The sequence below is a fragment of the Gymnogyps californianus genome, chromosome 8, assembly GCF_018139145.2.
Source record: "Gymnogyps californianus isolate 813 chromosome 8, ASM1813914v2, whole genome shotgun sequence".
In the NCBI taxonomy this organism is placed as follows: domain Eukaryota; kingdom Metazoa; phylum Chordata; class Aves; order Accipitriformes; family Cathartidae; genus Gymnogyps; species Gymnogyps californianus.
Window position 1 is genome coordinate 20,894,092 of NC_059478.1, and position 19,476 is coordinate 20,913,567.

The following is a 19,476-nucleotide window of genomic DNA, read 5'->3' on the forward strand; positions in this document are numbered from 1 at the left end:
CTTTCTGTGAAAGAGACTGTCAGACCGGAGCTGAAAGGCAAATGTTGCTCTTGAGTCACAGAATAGGTAGATTAGAGCCTTTTATTAATGAGTGGTTTCAGTGCTTTCAGTTGATAAAATTAGGAACATGGCTCTGCCAGCTGAAAATTCAGGGAGAATAAAATATTGTCTGGAGTCATGGAAACTAATAAATCCTCCCATGACAATATCTAACAGGTTGGCAGAGGGGATAAAATTACCTTTCATAAAAATGCTGTGCAGATGGTAAAGTTGCGAATTAAGACTAGATCAAAATTCTCTGAAAACATCAAATCATGGAAATCATAGTGAGGATTGATTAAGTTGGTGTGGAAATTGCTTCTGCCTTAAGATTCTCTAAGGACTTGTTCAGATATTTTGGTTAGTTGATAAATCATCTAGTGATTTTCAACATGTGCTATGTTTTGATACTTTGACTTAAAAACACACATTTTAAGAGTTAGCTCTTTATAACGTACATTGCCTGATTTTGTAGGTATTATGTATGTAGTGTGTAAAGGGAACTCAACAACTGGGTGATTTCTTGGATTGTACCCTTTTAAGTAATTAGACATGTATTCTGACCCCTGCATTGGTATCGGGTCCACTTGCATGGAAGAACTCTTGAGACAGAGGCCTTGGTCTTTAGCAGTAGTCCTTTCTTAAGTCGCTTAGGAGATGGCATGCAGCATCTTCCTAGTTTCTGTACCAAGAGGGTAAGGGGCATGGACAAAGGCTTTGGCTTCTCCAAGGATGCCTGTGCCACTAAACAATAAAACCTTGACAAACCTCAATCCTAAATTATGCTATTTTCATGCATAGTCAGGTTAACTGTAATTGCATGGGTAGAATTCTTATTTGAACATAAATAAGATCGCTGGATTATTAGCACTTTTAGAGACTGCGACACTCCATGTGACAGTGGTGCAAAGGAAAATGGTTTAAGGAAATAAGGAGCTTTACATTAAAATTGTATCAGAGGGGACCTTGCTAATAGCGTGATAGATGCCCTAAAATTTTATCAGCTACTTTCTCAGTGGCAACTTCACACCTTATACTCGTTCAATTTTGTGTTGAGTTGCAAAAAAATGGGAACAGCTGAGGGAATTCAGTGCCTGACTTTACAAGACAAATTAGGTACAACTGTAGACCAAATCCATGTTCTTTTGATTCTGCACTCTTATTCTCTTTCTTCAATACTCTGAACATACTTCAAAAAGAATCTTGTGCCTTTTTAGAAGACCAAATATATATTGACATTTGATTTGGGATGGAGTCAGTTTGGAATATAAACAATTTGGAACTGTTGAGATGCTAGAAGGCATTTTCATTGCATTGCTCTAAAATATGGGCCACAGAGAGGTCAGCAGAGAAAAATAATAGTTGGAAAACAAGAGAGAAAAAGTTTATTTCAAGGAAAGTGAAAGAAAATGAATAATTTCCTGTAAGATATAGATTTGCAGAGAGACTGATTAAAAAAAATGTGGGTTTTTAAAAAACATTGCCTATTCTACCAAAATGTTGCGTAGTATTATCATGAAATACTTGTACAAAGCAAAGTTTTCATGATTTATGGTGTTTATTTTTTGCATATCTCAGCTCAACAATGAAAAGAGTCTATGCAGTTGCTCTCAGGCTTAAAGTCAGCTCTTATTTAGTATCAACAGTCTGTCAACTAATAAAAGCTACAATGTTTGATTTACAAACCCTCCAAGAGAAAGATTTTGTTTGTTAAAAAGGACCTTTTCCAGTGCCGTTAAAAGAATCACAGAAATATTTGCTGTTTGTTTTAGGTTTATACATCTGGCCTCAGTTTCCTATCAAATATTTGCACTTTCGAGATAAAAATTACTGGTTTCTGTCAGCAGTGCACATATCAACAAAGGAAAACAAGAACAGTAGTGGGAGTGGAAGACTTTGATCTTTCACATTTTTCCCTCCAACTGCTGATGGTGATTTTTGACCCCCATGTGTTAAAAAGGTCAAGGAATCCGCTGCTAAGTTCATTCCAGGTGTCCTCAGATTGACAACAGATTTGTTTTATGGGGCACTGAAAAAGGAGAGACAAAAGACTTTTGGTCTGAGGTAGCACAGGAGGGGGGAGAGTGAGGAAAAAATGCTTGTGTGGGCAGCATGCTTAAAACAGCAGTAAAGCACTAGAGGAATCTGGTAATAGCAGCAGTGATGGCCAGTGGCAGAGTCCCTGTCAACTAGGAAATCAGTTTTGTGAATAGATGTTATTTAACAAATACCAAATATTGTTCATAATGATATTGCAGTTTGTCTACAAACTAAGCTGATTATAAGAAAAGAAGAGAAAAAATGAAGTAATGCCTATTCTGCGTCAGGAATTACCCGGGGGCTAGAGACATGCCACACGTTCATTTTTTGTTAGTCTGAGAAAACGTCCTTCATGTAAACACCTTTTCTGCTGCTGCAGGAGCTGAATGATTCCTACAATGTATTATTTTTAACACATTAAGTTAGTCATATCAATAAAATGAAGTAACAGTATTTCACTAATAATTATTTAAAATCTTATATTATAGGAAGAGTCTTTTTTTCTATAAAAGGGTGATTTCACACAATGTTGACAGTACACCAAACGTAAACCTTTTAGGTTTTGCTTTGCAAGGTGCAGTTGTGGTGCAAGACATTTTAGACCTGTTGAATTAATAATCATTAATTATTAATGATTTGGTCACTTTGGTCACTTTGGAAGATATTTTGTACTTACACCTATTAGAGTCTTGCTCCTGCAGACTTAGAGCCCATGTAACTTTGCTACAGTATGTGAAACCACTGAAACTCAGCTTAAGAGTACTTTTAAAATATCACAGGTGTCAATTGTAATTCTAGACTCCTCCTTTTTATAATATGGCAATATCACTGGCATAAATACTTTAAGAAGTTCTTCATAAAGATCAGTATGTGATAGCCATGAGGGTATTGATAAGCAGGTATTATTTATATATATCACGGTATTTTTGAAGCTTTGTTGTGGTAGGTGCTTTTCCCAGTGCAGTAGGTTGCCTTAAATGTGTGCAACAGTAAGTACATGGGTAATTCTGTTGAAGTGTGTGCACTTTAGCAGGACTGAAGTCAAAGTGAAAAACATGCCTTGCTGGAGAATACCCAAAGGCAAGGCAGAAAAAAAATAAAGGAAAAAAATGTTATTATACCGATTTTAGTCATAGCAAGTAGATACACAGAGGTTAAACTACTTGCCTCAGGCCATAATGAAAGTGTGAAATAGTCAGGAACTCAACCCGATTTCTTTTATCAATCCAGTCTTAAGCATGAGATATCCTTCCTTTCAGAGCAAAATTGTCTTATGTAATTTTTGACAATGTCAGAGTAGGATATTTCCCTGCTGTAAAGACTCATGAGTTACATTCTGTTCTGGTGGAAATTTGTAGGAACTCACTGCTACTCAGAAATTGTGGAAAAGTTGATGGTTTAGTGTGTAACTAAAATAATTAGGCTAGAGCAATTACTAAGAAGTAATGACTCAAAGCTATCAAGAAACTGTAGGTGTGTAGAAGTATGTGTGTATGTCTGCATACAAGAGGGAGGCAGCTTTCCAGTTGTACTTTGTATGTCTTTCCATATTTCTTTAGGTTTTTTTGAAGCACTTAAATGTAAATCTGGCTTGCATAATAAGATTGTATAAGAATGCAAATCATACTGCTCACTCTCTTATTTACATATTTGTTTACGTAGTGTTTGTTGATAAGACATAAATTTACCTAATACTTAGTAAGAAGAAGAAAAAGGCAAAATACACCCAACTCAGAAATCCCTTCAAATGTGAAATAAATAGGACAAGCAGGAAGAGAAAGAGGAATTTTTCTGCTTGTTGGTAAAAGTCGTACGCCAAGCTTGTATCCATTATGGAGTTTGGTGCTCATGTGCCAGCTCTCTTTTCCTGCTTGTTCCGTGTGAAATGCTTGGTTTCTCCTAGGCAGGTTCAGTCTGTGTCACTACTGTGATAGTTCTTGTTCACTCTGCAGTGGTGTTTTCAAGGATAAAGTGGCTTTCTAGTGCTCACGGCTGTCTATTTGTATAATTAGTTGGGCAGTCCTTTTCTTTCTGGAGGAACCAGAGAAACTGTGCCTTTTCTGATGTGCCAGGCAGTTAATTACATCTCCTTCAAATTCTGCCTGTGTACTTAATGTTATGAATGTTTTATTAGCAATGTACAGAGAAAGAAGATGGAAGATAGTGATGTGTCCTGAAAAGTAAAGTTTAATTGTCACTAAAGTCTTTACAAGTTTGAATTCCTTAAATATAATTACACTGTCTTCTTAATATGGCCCAAAATTGTTTCTCTTTTTTAATCTCTGTGCTCAGCCCTGTGTTTTGACATAATACGTATATGCTCTCTGCCTTCCTAATTTTGAAAGCTAAAGATCAAATCATCTTCATTAAAAGATACTCACCAATCTAGTTACTTAAAACAAAGGACTTGCTTTGTCACTAACTACCCCACTCTAATTACACTTAAAATTAAATCTATCATTGAAGAATCTGGCTTAGAATGTAAAGAAAAAATCTCCATCTGTCCTTACCTTGACATTTGGTCAATAGACACATTCCATGGATTTTCCTTTAAAGAAAACAAATCCAGCATGTTAGACAAAGCTTCTCCTTCAATATAAGTGAGTGAAAGGCCTTTGAAGTCAATGACACTGTGTGTAGTTTCTGCTCAGCTATTAAAAACTTTTGCTAAGTATTCTCGATCATGTGAGCAAAGGCATTTTGCCTCTTGACAAATCTCCAAAATAAATTTTGTTGCCCAGCTGGCTCAAGCTGGAATATATAATTGTGCCTTTTGTCCCGAAATAAACATAAACTAATTATATTTGTGAGACTTAACAATTCCTATTGAATGTATTAATGAAGTGGTCTTTGGCAGTCTCCCCAGGCTTTTGACAGTCAAAGGTTGTTTAGATAAAGGGAGTATTGGTGAGAAAAAATCAACATGAATTTAATATGGAATTATGAATTAAGCCTGTTAAACTTGCCTGTCATGTTAACTTTTCACTTTTAAAGTGCTTCAGATCTTTCCTCTTTTCGCCATTAAAACCAATAGTCTATCTTAATAGCTTTATCAAACTGCACGCAGGGTTTGTTTTTTTTGACTTCTTTCCATTGTATTCCAGATATTTGCACTGATAGAGCTTTTAGGGCACAGGAGACCCTAAAATATGTCACTGTCTCTCTCAGAAAACAAAGTACTTGAGAGAAATATTGAAATCAATTTCAACTGCCTGTAAATAATGGAACATGGAGCTTCAATCTTTGTTTTTTCCCCTATTTTCTTGTCCCCAAATGGTGTTTGTTTGGAGTACAGTTTCCTGCATGATACCCCACACTAAATAGGAAGGTTTTTGACTCCTACTGAGAAAATAAAGCCAAACAACTTGCTGTCTCAGCTGAGGTTTGTATTCAGGTCATGTTTCAGATCATTTCTAGAAATACTCTTATTTGGTTAAAATTGAAGCTTTGGCTGTAGGAACTGGGGTCCTCTTGTGCCTGTTGTGTCTTTGCCTTAACCTGGAGTGGAAATACTCCAGTTGACTTTAATGGAAGTGGCTTTAATTAGATCAGACCATACTAAATGTGCAGATGCATTCAGAAAGGAGAATGTTTTCCCGTAATTGCTCTATACTCGGCAGTTATAAATACGTTCATAAAGTAGCTTAGACTGATGGGAGCTGATGAGATTCTGAGCGATGTAATTATATACTTTTGCCATCTAGTACAACCAAAAAAATGTTTATCTGGGTTTTTTCTTGTCTATATTAATATGCTGTAGAAGTAAATAAAAATCCCTGCAGCAGTGGAAAGCATAATCATCCTGATTGTTTATTCTGAAAATCCCATTCACTTAAAGGGCAGGCAGTCTTGTCTTGACTAGCAACACTGAGCAGATGCTTTTGTTGTAATAGCCAGAGAGGAATTTGGACTGTAAAAATCGTATTTTTAATAGCATTGCAGCAATTTTGGCATAACAAACTTTGTAGTCCTTTCCATGCATGTGTGTTCTTGGACAGCTCATGGTGCAATCATTACAGGTACTATTTTACAATGATCTAGGTGATATATGGACATAATAACACTTCTGAGCCTTATGTGCAACCATATGCCCCTGCCCCCATTTTAGAATCACTAGTGTAATTGCTGTGACTGGTCCTATCAAGTATAACACTTACTGATATTAATCATCATTCTTTTGCCTGTCTCCCTCTGGGGTTACTTCTCTGCATCTCAGGCTGCTTACTCCTTAATTGTATCTGGGGGTCCCAGATTTTCCTTGCATTTCTCAGTTTTAGTCATTAGATCATTACCACTCTGCAGACAGACTCTGCCTGAATTACCTTTGTTGGCTTTTTGCCAGACATCTACTATTATTGTTTAGATAATGTTCAGGTAACCCATACTAAATACTGTATTGCCAAAGCTTGGTGTAAAAGCAGTTTTACAAACTCACTCAAGATTTCTGGCAAGCTAAATGGAAAAAAATTCAGTAAACCATCACCTTCTATAAATAATTATCGCTGTCTTTTGAAATTCACTGACAAATGTGGCAACAGATAGAAATAATATAAAACCGGAAAAATTCCCTGAATGATAGTCAGGTGTACTATCATGCAGTGATCAGAATAAACTTACTAACCTGGAAGTTTCTAGTATAACTCCATCCACAAGACTACTCACCAAGACATGTTGGGCAAGATGGGTAGAAGAGGCGAAAAGGCCAACTTCAGGAAACATTTTTCCCCTAAACTTTGTGTATGAGCCAAAAGATTTTTTGCATTCTGGCTGCTGAGAAGCGTCTTTCCTTTCTTACAGTCCATAGGGAAAAAGAACTGTGTTCCTCATGACAGATTATAAACAGTCTTTGAAAAAAAAGTTTGCCCAGGCAGCCCTGTTGATGTGCCCGCAGGGATAGGGAGTAGTCCCTGCTTGACAGAGAGGATGGCTAGAAGCACTCATCGCAATCTTCTACCATCACAGGCTACTGCTTTCCCAAAGAATGAGGAAAATAGACTTCCCTGCATCCCAGCATCTATGGATCACGTCAGATAATAGAAATGGTTTATGCATGGATTACTTATTGACCAGTTGCCAAATTGTTACTGATGCACTTGATTTTCTCACGCTAACTTAATTTATAGTGAACAACTGTAACATAAGAAGGCTTTCATGAAGTCAAACCAATAAGCAACCAGTTTGCAAGTATATAAATTGTACCTCAGGTAAACTGCACAGAGCCAGTCACAGGGAGGCCACTGAGGAAGTGCAAGCAGCTTATAGGGCAACAGAGATTTTTAGAAGATAGGGATAAACTTCCTCTTGTGTAATTCACACCTGCACGCAACCTGCCTTTGGTGGAGTGTGCTGGGATTTGGCACGTAATAGTGTCCTTGTGCCTGTTGTTCCTGCCTGAGCTTCAAATTGCCACCTTCTGTGATGACTCTCCCATCACTTCTGCTCGGTGTCTTCCAGGACACTGCTCTCTCACCACTGCCAGGCAGGGCTTCTCTGTAGGTTAGTAAGCCCCCGAGGAGCATTGGCTGAAAACAAAAATAATAAATAGAGGTGATTTTAAAACTAGACCACTTCTCCCTACTTTTAAAAAGATAAATGGGAAGACTTTTCATTGTAATCTATTCAAGCCTCCTCCTTATTCCTTGGCTTTTGTCTCATGAAAGAGCCAAGCCCCAAATATTCAGATCTAGCTTCCTGAAGCTCAGCTCCTCGATTCATGTGTGACTAAAAGGGAACTGACTTTCAGTTCAGTATTGAGCACCTGTAGCTCCCACTAGCTTCACTGGGAGCCCTTTATACACATCATTTGGGATAATTGGGCCCTCGGAGATTCTGGCATTGCATCAGGGCATCTTTTCTTCCAAATGGAAGGCACAGTGAAACAGGACTTACAGGCACGGCCAGGAGGTGTCCCTGTCTGTGGCACAGTGCTCTCAGCCTGCAATTTCAACGGTTCTTACTGAGCCCAACAAACTCTGATGATGAATCAAGGGAGGAAAATTGTACCCCCAAAGATTTTCTTTGGGGTTCTTTGTCTTTTCTTTTTTTTTTTTTTTCGTTTTCCAGTCAGGCACACATTTTTATGCAGCTCTTTTCTCAAAGCGTCTTCCTGCCCGACAGAAATTGATCCTGTAGATGAGCTTCCAAACTTTCTGTGCTGGAGGAAGGAAAACCTCCAATCCTGCAGATTTACAGCAGTTTCAGACTGCTTTATTCTATCACAACCAAATCACATTGCCTGCTTATCTCACTCTCCTCTCACTTAATGCAGAATTTTTAGGCATTTTCCCAATGCAAGCCCTTAGCTAACCTGTTCATATTATTATGCCTTCTCTGTGGCTCACTTTTAATTAGCAGATACTATTCTTTCCGTTTTGTGGACACTTCTCACTGAATCGGGAATATTAAACAGGCTTTCAAATGCAGCTTGATTGATTGGCAGTAAACCTGGACATACAACTTAAGAGAAAATTATTAAATTAACAATAACTAATAGTTATTGTCACATCTGGGAGAGATTTTAAGTCTTTTAGAGGGACTCTTTAGTAGCATGGTGTTGTCTGTTCTCAGCTGTCAAGGTATTTAATAGAAGATTTACCAGTATGACTTTAAATTATTGTAATGTTAGTGAAACAAGATTACCACACAGGGAGGGAGTAGCAGAGAAATCTATTTCACATGCAGGAGGCTGTGAAAAATCTACTTCTGTATTTAAGAGATGAAGAAAAGGCTGCAAGCAGAGAGAAAAGAGGATATTTAATGCCACAGCTAAACAGCCATCAAAAGACAATAGGTACATGGACCATCCTGTGTGCCAAAAAGCAGAAAATACATACGCTTTGAAAAGTGTCATCCTGAGCTCTCGGAATTAGGCCTCACTTCAAATACCTGCTAAATATGATTCTGAACAACAGGGCCATTGAGCTTAACTTATTTTGTCAGGAGAAGGTTAAGAGTGAGAATTCTCACAGTCTGTGTATTCTCCTATTTTGTGTTACCATGACAGAGGATTTTGAGGATTGAGCTGCATTACTCATTTTTTTTTCTCTTGTGTGCAGACTTAAAATCAGGATACTGCTTGTGAATTAATTTTATGTGATTTTAGGGGAGGACAAGGGGCAATTCTTGTTGGTTAAGAGAAGGAGCAAACCCTAGGTGTGTTATAGGAATTGATCAATGAGATCCCTGCATTGAATGGGATCGCAGTCAAAGGCTGCATGAGTTGCTCCAGTCCTGTGAACCACTGTATCTTGATTAGGCTCCACTGAGGTCCATGGAGAGACCAACCTGATCGGACTCTCTAGACAAAATTTCAGAAGAGGGAGAATGCGTCTTACCCCTCCTCATTCCTTACAGGGAGTTAGATTTTTATTCCTGTACGTTTTGGAAAAGGTATGTTTTAAGACAGGCTGGCATGGTAGTTTTGTACTGCGTAGGATCAATTGTTAGAAACGGTGTGTTGATTTTTTGGAGAATCCAGAGCACTGGCTGACATGGAAGGATCAATATCAGATGGTTGGACGATGAGGTTTTGACAATTGTTTTTATATCAACACTTTCCCTAAAGCAAGGGAGGGAAATTCTTTCTTCCTTGCCAAGGTCTGAATAAGCCACCAGACACTTGTGGCAGATTGCATATTGATCCATGCTTTAACATTATCCGTTGTTGATTCTCTGAGGTGAGGGAAGGCCCATCTACATATTTCCATCTCTTCCTCTTCTGCTACAGTGCAAACACCTCTCAGCATGTCAGTGCAGCACCACAATTTCTTTTTTACTTCGTAACAAAACATATGGGCTTTAAGTAGCGGGATAGAAGTTGCGAGGCACGGAAGATGGCACAGGGGGCTTGAATATCACAGCTGCTTCCTGGAAGGAGCCACGGGCCAAATTCTGCCTCTCACGCAAGCTACAATGGGAGAGGTGCAAGGGGGCACAGACCCACATCAAGGGGCTGCATCTGACTCCTGGTGACACCTGGTCATTTCAGAACAATTCACATTGCTGTGAGCCTTATGAAATGGAGTCACAGGCTCGCTCTTCCAACATTACAGACTGTTATACACAGAATGAATATACCATAGTAAGCAATGACTAATAGTCACTACTAGACTTTGTATTCAGGTGCATCTAAATCCTTTTATCTGAGCCAAAATATGTACCGAAAAAGAGATTCTAATCTTTTTTTTCTAAAAAAATCACTATCTAAGCCTTCCTTTAAGTAGTGCTGTGACTGAAATGATGACGATGATTAGAAAAAGAAATCTGACTGATTTCCAGAATTTTTCCAAGATGCAATGCCCTTTTAATAAGGGGAGAATTTGACAGGGAGAAAAAAGGTTTATAATACAGAGCTAGTTTCAGCTGAAGCTATGAAGAAACTACCAACACCCCATTATTAACTACCATTAGTCACATAACTTTTGAAAAAATCCAGCTGCTTGTAAGTAGGTAGCTAATTATGTGGGAATCTGACCTGCAGTTTACAGATCTGTGTGCATAGCGTATTTTTCAGTTTAGCAGCCAAACTAAAAAATGGTAAAAACCCCAAACAAAACAGAAGTAGATTATTGAGGTGATGAACTTTTCTACTGATACTTCATTAACACCTCAGCACAATGTGAGAGGCATAGACTTACTCTCTCTTTCCCTTCCCCTGGGAGCAGAAGAGGGAATTGAATTTCCTTTGTCCTAGAGAAGGAGGCTAAGCCTGGATAATGGATGAGAAGGGATGATGCGAAGCTCTGGATTTCCAAGAGAAAATTGGGTCAAACCCATCATCTTCGATGCAACTGAAATCTCATTTAGTTAAATAATTTTGAGGGGCGGTTACCATCTCCACATAAGCAGGACCCACGACTGCCCATCCTTCTTCAAAAAGGACAAAGATGAAACCAGTCCTAGTTCTAGCATTTTCTAGAACTCCAAGCTATTTTTAGGCATATGGTAGCCAGCTGCTGTCAGGCTTACACTGACAGGCCAGGATTTGTAATGTTGTGCACAGTGTCAGTTTGTGATATATTACTTTTAAAACAAATTTAGGGGGAGTGGAATAGAAAGGGGAAAGAGCAACTGTTTTTAAGAGCTGCCGTTTATCATGTTTTTGCCAGGCTGAACATTCTCAGAGTTGACATGATCCTGAGCTCTCACACCGTTTGATTTCACATCGTTCATTTTTCATGCTTTCCAATACAATTGTGGAAATACATTGATCATCCTACTGAAACACCTGCACCAGTCAGCAAGAGAAAAATTCTGAATTGATATCTCTGCTCTCTCAGTGACATGGCTCATGCAAGCATGTATATTTGCAAGGAGCAGATTGTATCTCACAGAGAATATTCCTAAAAAATACACTGCTTCCTCAGAGGTTGGACACAAGGATGTATGGCTGAGGAAGCTGGTATATTCCAGTTTTTGTAGAAGATAGGTGTTAGGGAACTATTTCACTCTACTTTTCATATATACAGAATCAGCGAAGACTGGCCGATCACAGAAGTGAAGGACTGGAAAGGAAATGCAGGAGTCATCTATTCGATCTCATCCTCCTGCTCTAAAGCAAGAATCTCTTGGGAGATGGTTGTCATACTGCTTCTTAAAAACCTGCCAGTTGCAAGGGTTTCAGAGCTTTCATAGATAAGCTGTTCCAGTGCTTAAAAGTCCAGGGCTTGACTATTGAGAAAGATTTCCTAATATATTAAGTCCCCACTGCTGTCAGTGAGTATTCATAATTCCTCAGGGAAGCACGGAGAAAATCAGTCATTTTACTCCTCATTGCAATATTTTATGTAATTGAAGAATTTACAGTGTACTCTTTGGATTTTTACTCTCTAAATGGAAGAATTCAACTTTTTTCAACAGTTCTGCAAAGCTTACAATTTCCAAACCTCTCAGCACTTTTATTGTTCTACTCTGGATTCTCACTAATTCCTCTAGTTCTTTTCTAATGAAGCACTTCAGCCATGACATCGTCAGAGGAGAGCAGAATTACTGCTTGTACTTATAGGTGACCTCCCAGAAAATTTCCCTTTTCTTGCAGCACCTGCATATTATTAATTTGACTTATTTTGGTGCTATGTTGTAACTTCCAAACCTCTCTTCAGTGCTGCTGTTAGCAAAGTTATTCCCCAGTTTATATTTGTACATTTGCTATTTTTCCTTTCTAAATGAAGTACTTTATATTTGTGCTATGCTGTTAATATACAGATATCTAGACTTACTAGAATTATGTCTTGCTCATGCAAGCTTCCCCTAAAACATACCTGATTCTTAGGTTTAAAGATCATTAATGTTTATTTACCAATACCTTGTTATTTTATTTATTAAATTTGTCACTATGCTCTGCTTTGCATACGCTTAAGCTTGCTCATGCATACTTTATGAATATAGAAATTAGTATCTCATTAACTTGGTAATTAGGCCAATGATAAACAGCTGTTTGTTTACCGTGCAGGGCAAGATTTCTACTGAAGTTCCTTACCTTTCATGCACAGTTGTTGTTTGGAATCTCTATCATGATAAAAAAATATGTGGATCTGTAATATCTACTCTTAATTGTTATTGCCAGCTCAGTGAAATCTCAGTTTTTAAGACAGGCAGAAATAAAAGAGAATTGCAGCGTGCTTTAGATATCCAAGAAGCCATATTATGATGTGTATTAGTAAAACACTTAAATGTTCCTGCCGTAGACCAGGATCCCAGAGCACTATACGCTGTACAAACATGCAGAAAGAACTTCCAAAAGACAGCAAGGGGATACAGACAGAGGGATACAAAGCGATGATGGAACTATATTATTTACAAAGAGTTTTCACGCTTTAAAAGCAGAGCTTTATATTACATGTCCTTTCTGTAACTTGAGTTAGATTGAATTTTAATAGCATTTAGAAACCTGTAATAATTGAGGTTTTCGGAGCCTCTACTTGCCGTTAGATTTCAAGGCACTTTTGGCTTGTCCCCTCGCTTCCCCAATACACACGCATTCCCGGGCCAGGGCGGGGGAGTGTTGCCTGTGGATTAGTGATGAATCAATCCCTATCAGAGAGGAATTATTGAGAAGAATTAATTTTATGCCTTTGGAGGAGACATGATAACAGGTATTTTTTAAAGATCAGAATAATGTTTGTACCCCAGTGTTGCAACATGTGTAGAAATGACGGCAGCAGATCTGTGCTGATATCTACAGTGCTCTGAAAAATCCTCCAACTGATGGAGCTATTCCTACGTATCTGAGTTCATGGATCAGAGTAGGGCACCGGGACCTGCAAAAGGAAAAACTTACCCTTACTCTCATCTCTCTGGAACAGCATGTGTTGGTTGAATTAACCTCCTCTTCATTCTGTAGTATCTGGTGATTAACAAATCAGGAGGGAAGCCTTGGATGTGGAGGTGAATTTCTATGCAAAAAAGTGGGGGTTACAGAGAGATCCTTTCCTTTTCTTCCTCCCAGGAGGGTTCCAGATAGGAGAGTGGGGAAATGTAGGAAATCCTTACAGAGAAGTCTATGTAAGTTAAATTACCTTTCTCATGTAAGGCAATACAGGGAAAAGATCAACCTGTTCCCAGACAAACCCCTTCTTTCAGTTTCCTTATCCAGCAATAATCCACTTAGCTAGTTGAGTCTTCAGATGGTTAACAGCATAGAACCAAAATCTCACTTAGGTAGGGAGGGATTTTATCATATGTTATCTGTTATGCTTTTTCATTATGAAAAATAGCAGTGTTAGAAAGAAAGCAAGCATTACCCATAAGATTATTATTTGCTAAAAAGTTTATCAGAATCAGGTAATTAGCTGGCTATCTCATTAGTCACATTGCCAAAATGTAATTGGTATTCTGTGTTTTGTGCTGTCTTAGCAGTGATTTTTTTTCATTGATTTCTCTGGCCTTTTAGTTTATTTTTAGAAATAGAAAATGTGTCATTCTGGCTGCTTTTTTTCATTCCTGAGAAAACAGAAAGTCCCACAGCGGGAGAGTTTTCAGGTATTCATCAGCTATTCTTGAAAAAACATATGATCACACCATGGCTGCTCTGAATCTTGGTAGATGAGAGTGGGGAAATAAATTGCAGAATGCTTTAGGATGTGAGGAGTTGAGAAGAATACGTATATTTGAGTCCATTTTTTAGAAATTGTAGTCGTCTTTTCTGAAAAACTTTATTGATAGTGCAGGAGAAACCTTTGCTGAGTGATGTAGGATATTTTTATTCAAAATAAAAATTGACTGAAAACTGTAGTTTTTCTAAATCTCAAAATGCTGCTGAGTATTCTCAAATACAAACAGAATAGAAAACATTTTCAGTATTGATATTTTTATTTAAATCTTGGAACAAGTCAAATACTTAGTAAGGTAGACTGCGAGACTTTACATTTTTAAAGTGTTCGTACTCTGGCACAATTGGCTGCTGTGTATTTGACTTTTTCTTTGAAATCAGTGGAAGTCTTAGGTATTATATTGTCTTTCCCTCCTTCGTTTTTTCCCATCTGCAAGTCTAATGGATACTTTTCTGGGAAGTGTACTCATGTCCCCATACCTCAGACTCTGAAGTCCAAGTATGGGGAAGGGACAGGCATTGGGCAAGAGGAGAAGCCTCTTGGCTTGGAGAGGACTGAGACATGCACATTCTCTACTGAATGAGGTCTGCTAGGAAATATAATGCAACATAAAGCTTTAACAGTTTTCCAAGCCCTGCCTGAAAGTACTTCTGTGGTTTCAGCATGATTAAACAGCAATGTTCAATTGAGTTTCAAAATCTGTTGTGTGAGTCACTTGGGAATATTTTGTCAATTAGCAAATGATAGTGACCAAGAGCTGGCCTAGAGATAAGGGGCTTCTCTGCGGTTGCCTCTGGTTTCCTGGTGACCTCTGAGATTCCCTGGCAGGACTTCAGAGACCGTGAAAGACCTTGTAAACAGTAAAACAATTGAGAAACACTATTTTGCAGGTATTTCCTTCCTTTGACAGTTGAATTTTTGTTCATCAGAATATGGTTGGAATTGGTACTATTAAATACAATCAAAATTTCCTCAAAACGTTCCACTTCATTTTAGTGTATTGTTTTTAGTCGTATCATTCTGTTCTCTGTGTGTTTTCCCCAATTATTCAAAATATGTGTGTGCAGATGTTAACAGAATGTTCATTTTCGTCTTGAAAGCTCCTGTTCTCCCAATAAACTCATTTAAAACTTGTGTTCTATGAGAGTTGTTTATAACATACAAAGCAAAATTAAAAGAAGATTTCTTAAATGATCTCTGTGACAAACCACAATTAATTAAGTAACAATTCCAACACTAGTTAGCTGGCAAGAAAGTATATATTCCGTGAAATAATGAAAAATTATAAATTTAAGAGAACAGTGACATTTGCAAAATATGTGGAACTCATCAAATGAATTCTTTGTTATGAGCTGCTTCCTCAACTCTAATTAATATTGATATTGGCTGGCTATGTTGTAAGTAGAGAGTTGCTACATATCTAACAGTTGATTACATACAGCAGGAGATGGAGGGCTCATTTTCCTGAAAGCATGATTGTGTGGTAACTATCATTGATTTTTCTGTATTAGAATCTCTCATATGTTATTTTCAGGCTATGTTCCTGTTTCCAAAGTAATATTTAATTCCAAACTCACAGACTTAAATTCATAAGTAGCTTGGGAGGAAGTCTAACTAGTGTTCATGACTGCATGTAAATTAGGTGAGTCCCTTAGCTTTCGCTGTCTGTGATATGTGTCTCATCATTGCAAATGATGTAGTGCAGGGTAATGAGATTGGACAGGCTCCCTCCTTTTGTGGCACTGGTTTGTATGTAGCGGATATGTTGGCCCAGCAGTAGATGATGTACTGAGAAAGTCCCTTCTCAGTGGAGTTGCTGTAGGTAATATGGAAGCAAACATCCATCTGCACTGGAGGAGGAAATTCTGGGAAATTCTGAGCTGGAGCTTGCAGAGCTTGCTTAGCCCTGGCAACAGGCTGGGAGAAGGATCTCCAAATTTAAGCTAGGAGAGAGAGTGGAGTTGCTCTCTGCCTGCTGCTTCACCTAAGAAACCATGATGGAGACAACTCAGTGAAAACTGGTTGTGCCACCAATTCTTGATTCAAAAAGCAATCAGCAGTCAAAAGAAGGAGAAAGACATATTGACAGCACTCTGTTGTATATCAGAAGCAAGGTCAGATTAAATAAAATTTTACTATGAAATGGTACTTGCTGCAACTGATTGTAACAAGACTTCAGTCCTTATGGTCTTTGCACCATAAGCTGCTGCATGTGGGCGTAACTTCAAAAGAATTTATTTAGATTTCTGCTTTCTTGTATCTTGTAAGAGGCGGGTGTGTGAAGTCAGGATTCCTGCTATTACTTGGATGTTGATGATACATCCTGGGTACTACACTATGACCGTTTGCTGTTAATTCAGGATAATTAATGAAGAGGAAATCTCATCGTAGGGAACAGAGATTCAATCAAACAAAAAAAAATCCAAGAAAGGAGCATTGTGTAGTCCTCACATTAGGAGGTGAATGTAGGGCCAAAGAAGAGCGCAGCAGGTGAAAGAAAGGAAGATGCACGAGCTGTAAATGTGGTCTTTTGGACAACTTGACTTTGAAGGAAGTACATAATTTATGTGCAATTACAAGGAAAGCTGTGAAAAGCCTCTGCTGGAAAGAAAGGGAAATTGGGACATTTTCACTGCCAGTCTCTCCTCTACTTTAATAAGTGACAGGTCACATTCCAGTGGGAGCATTGTGGTTTCTCCTACAAGATCTATAAACACCCCAAAAAGTTTATGGCAAATGAAAGAACTGTGAAATTTCCCTCTGTTCTGTCATTCCGAACTTATAACCTGAGAAATGATCCTGTACAGTGCTGTGGGTGAGATGAGTATTAAAGGCATTTTGCAAGGGAGAAAGATTTCACGTATTTCTCTGGATTGAGATTCCTTCATGTAATGATTCTCCATCCGAGTATGACCCTAAAAAAATTATGGAAGATTTATCTTTCGATCCTTACTAGTTTAGCTAATGATTCTGTATATTTTACATCCTGCATTACTGTCTGCCAATGAAATTTGATAAAGGTCCTAAATTTTGTGGCAGGGATGACAGAGTAGGAGGTGAGGGATCATGTATGATACTCTTTCTTCATATCATTCCTTTTTTCATTGGTCTGCGTTTGGCTGGTAATGCAATGCTTCTTGGTATGTTGACTTCATGGTCTGTGCACGGTTAAAGTACTAGGAAAGGAGAAGTGTCCTTGGATGTAAGTTTGAAAAAGAGCAAATGGTGAATTTCCAGTTGTGAAGCAAATTGAATTTCAGAAAGAGTTGGGTGGCTTTAGAGAAAATCCAGGTTAGTGTCTTTGGCGGGCTCTGCTTCTACAAGGGCATCCTGAAAAAATGAGAAAGTCCCTAAAAATATTAATTACCTGGTACATATTCCTAGCAGGGATTGTCTCTTTATTTGCTGAGGGGGCATAATGGGAACCTGATTCTTGGCTGAGGTTTGAAGGCAGTGCTAGAATATAAATAAAATATTAATAGTTCTGTGCAAAAGGAATGTCAGTATTATTGTAGACCTTGTACAAAATAATTTATTCAGTAAATTAACCGTTTTTCTTTTTGACAAAGGACTGAATGACAGGTTTGTCTTTTGTATGAAGAAATATCTTGATGTGCTCTAATATTACATATAAATAAACTGTAGCTAGGTGTTAATTTATTATTAATCCGGTGTTTTTGTACTTATTAGGTTTGCACCACATCTGATGGCATGCTGGAATGAGCTGGTTCAAATGCCCAGATGGGAAATCAGTCCTGCCCTGAAAAGCTGGAAAGTTAGACCTTACTAGTAAAAACACCTGTAGACCCCAGAGCATACGGGGGCCTCCAAGGAAGACAACACACTCCGAACTGCTGGGGGAATCTGCTGCTGCAGATGGCCTGCGTGGAGGGCGAGGGGAGGTTCCAGGTGAGAGATGATGTGGCTGTATGGTGGAAGGTATTTCAGCACCATGATGTTAGTATATGCATGGGAAGGGAAAAGGGATTTTTATTTTTGTGTTAACTGTCTTGAATGGTCAAATACTTGTAAAGAATGTTGAAAGGTCTTGAAAGTGGATTTAGAGAATGGGATAGCAGCCTTGAAATATGCTTCATAAAAGCTGTCATATGGGGTACACGTTGTGGAGGGAGAAAGGAAGGTTGCAGCGGAAGAAAACACCAAGTCCTTTCTTCTCTTGCAGCTAGCTGTGTTCCTTCTCAGGTACCACTCCTTTTCAGCAGCTGGGAAAGCTACTCCTGTATACATAATTTTGAAAGAGCTTTAGAAAGTTTCAAGGTGAAAGGTGTTAAAAATGAAAGAAGATTATTACTACTATTGTTGCCTCCCTGTGTTCTTTGTTTGGAATTATCTTCTGGAGTTTTTTCTTCCTTTTCACAGTAATTTTCAGTCCAAAACAAACCCCTACTTTTTCTGCTTAGACCAAGACAGGACTGAGGGCTGTTCTGGCTTGGAAAATGCTTACAAGCTCACTATGAGAATTACTATAGCATTGGAATGTGCTATAATCAGTGGGGAAAGTCAACAATTAAGGCCTACTTGATTTCCCTTGTGAATTCTGCTATCATTTATGTGAGATGTAATTAATTCATTGTTGAAAATCTGTGCAGTGGAACAAGTAAAACTTGTATTACACTGTGCTTTCCATAGGATAAGGGAATCTCAGCTTCATGCAGGGTTTTGTTTTGTTTTTCTGAGAATCAAAGTGTACTCCTGAGTTTATTAAGTATTCTTCATACAGGGAAACTAACCTTCACAGCAGCAACAATGATCAATAGTTTATTTTGTGTATGAATATATTTATCACCATTCTTCCTAGAATATCCAAAAAGACTTGATAAGCAGATGGGTACATTTATGTCCTGTGTTCCAAGGTAGAGCTGCTCTTCACCTGAGACTTGTCATAACGTTATGCTCTATAGATGGACAAACGTACCAGCTACCTGACAGAGAGGGTGGAGAAAGGATACTTATAGGTGACTGGCCGAGCTTGTGCCCTTACTTATCACTTATTTGCCCTGTGTTTGTCTTACTGCCTGAGATACAGGGTAGTCCTGCTGTGCAACGGCAACAGGTAGGACGGCTACACTACCTGATTTTGCCTGCAGAGCGATAACAGAGTTTATAATTTGCCTTTTCAAGCTTTCCCTCTAACCACAAAAGCTAAGAAGTTATACACATGAAAGTAATAATAATAATAATGATAGTACCACCAATAATGAAGTTCCTAAGGTTTCTTTTCAGAGAAGAAAGCAGACAGTAAATCACAATGAATTGTCTGGATAGCAGCTGGTTGACCAGTTAGTACTCGCGTATTGAAACTAGTCTCAGTACTGCTGTCTCTTCC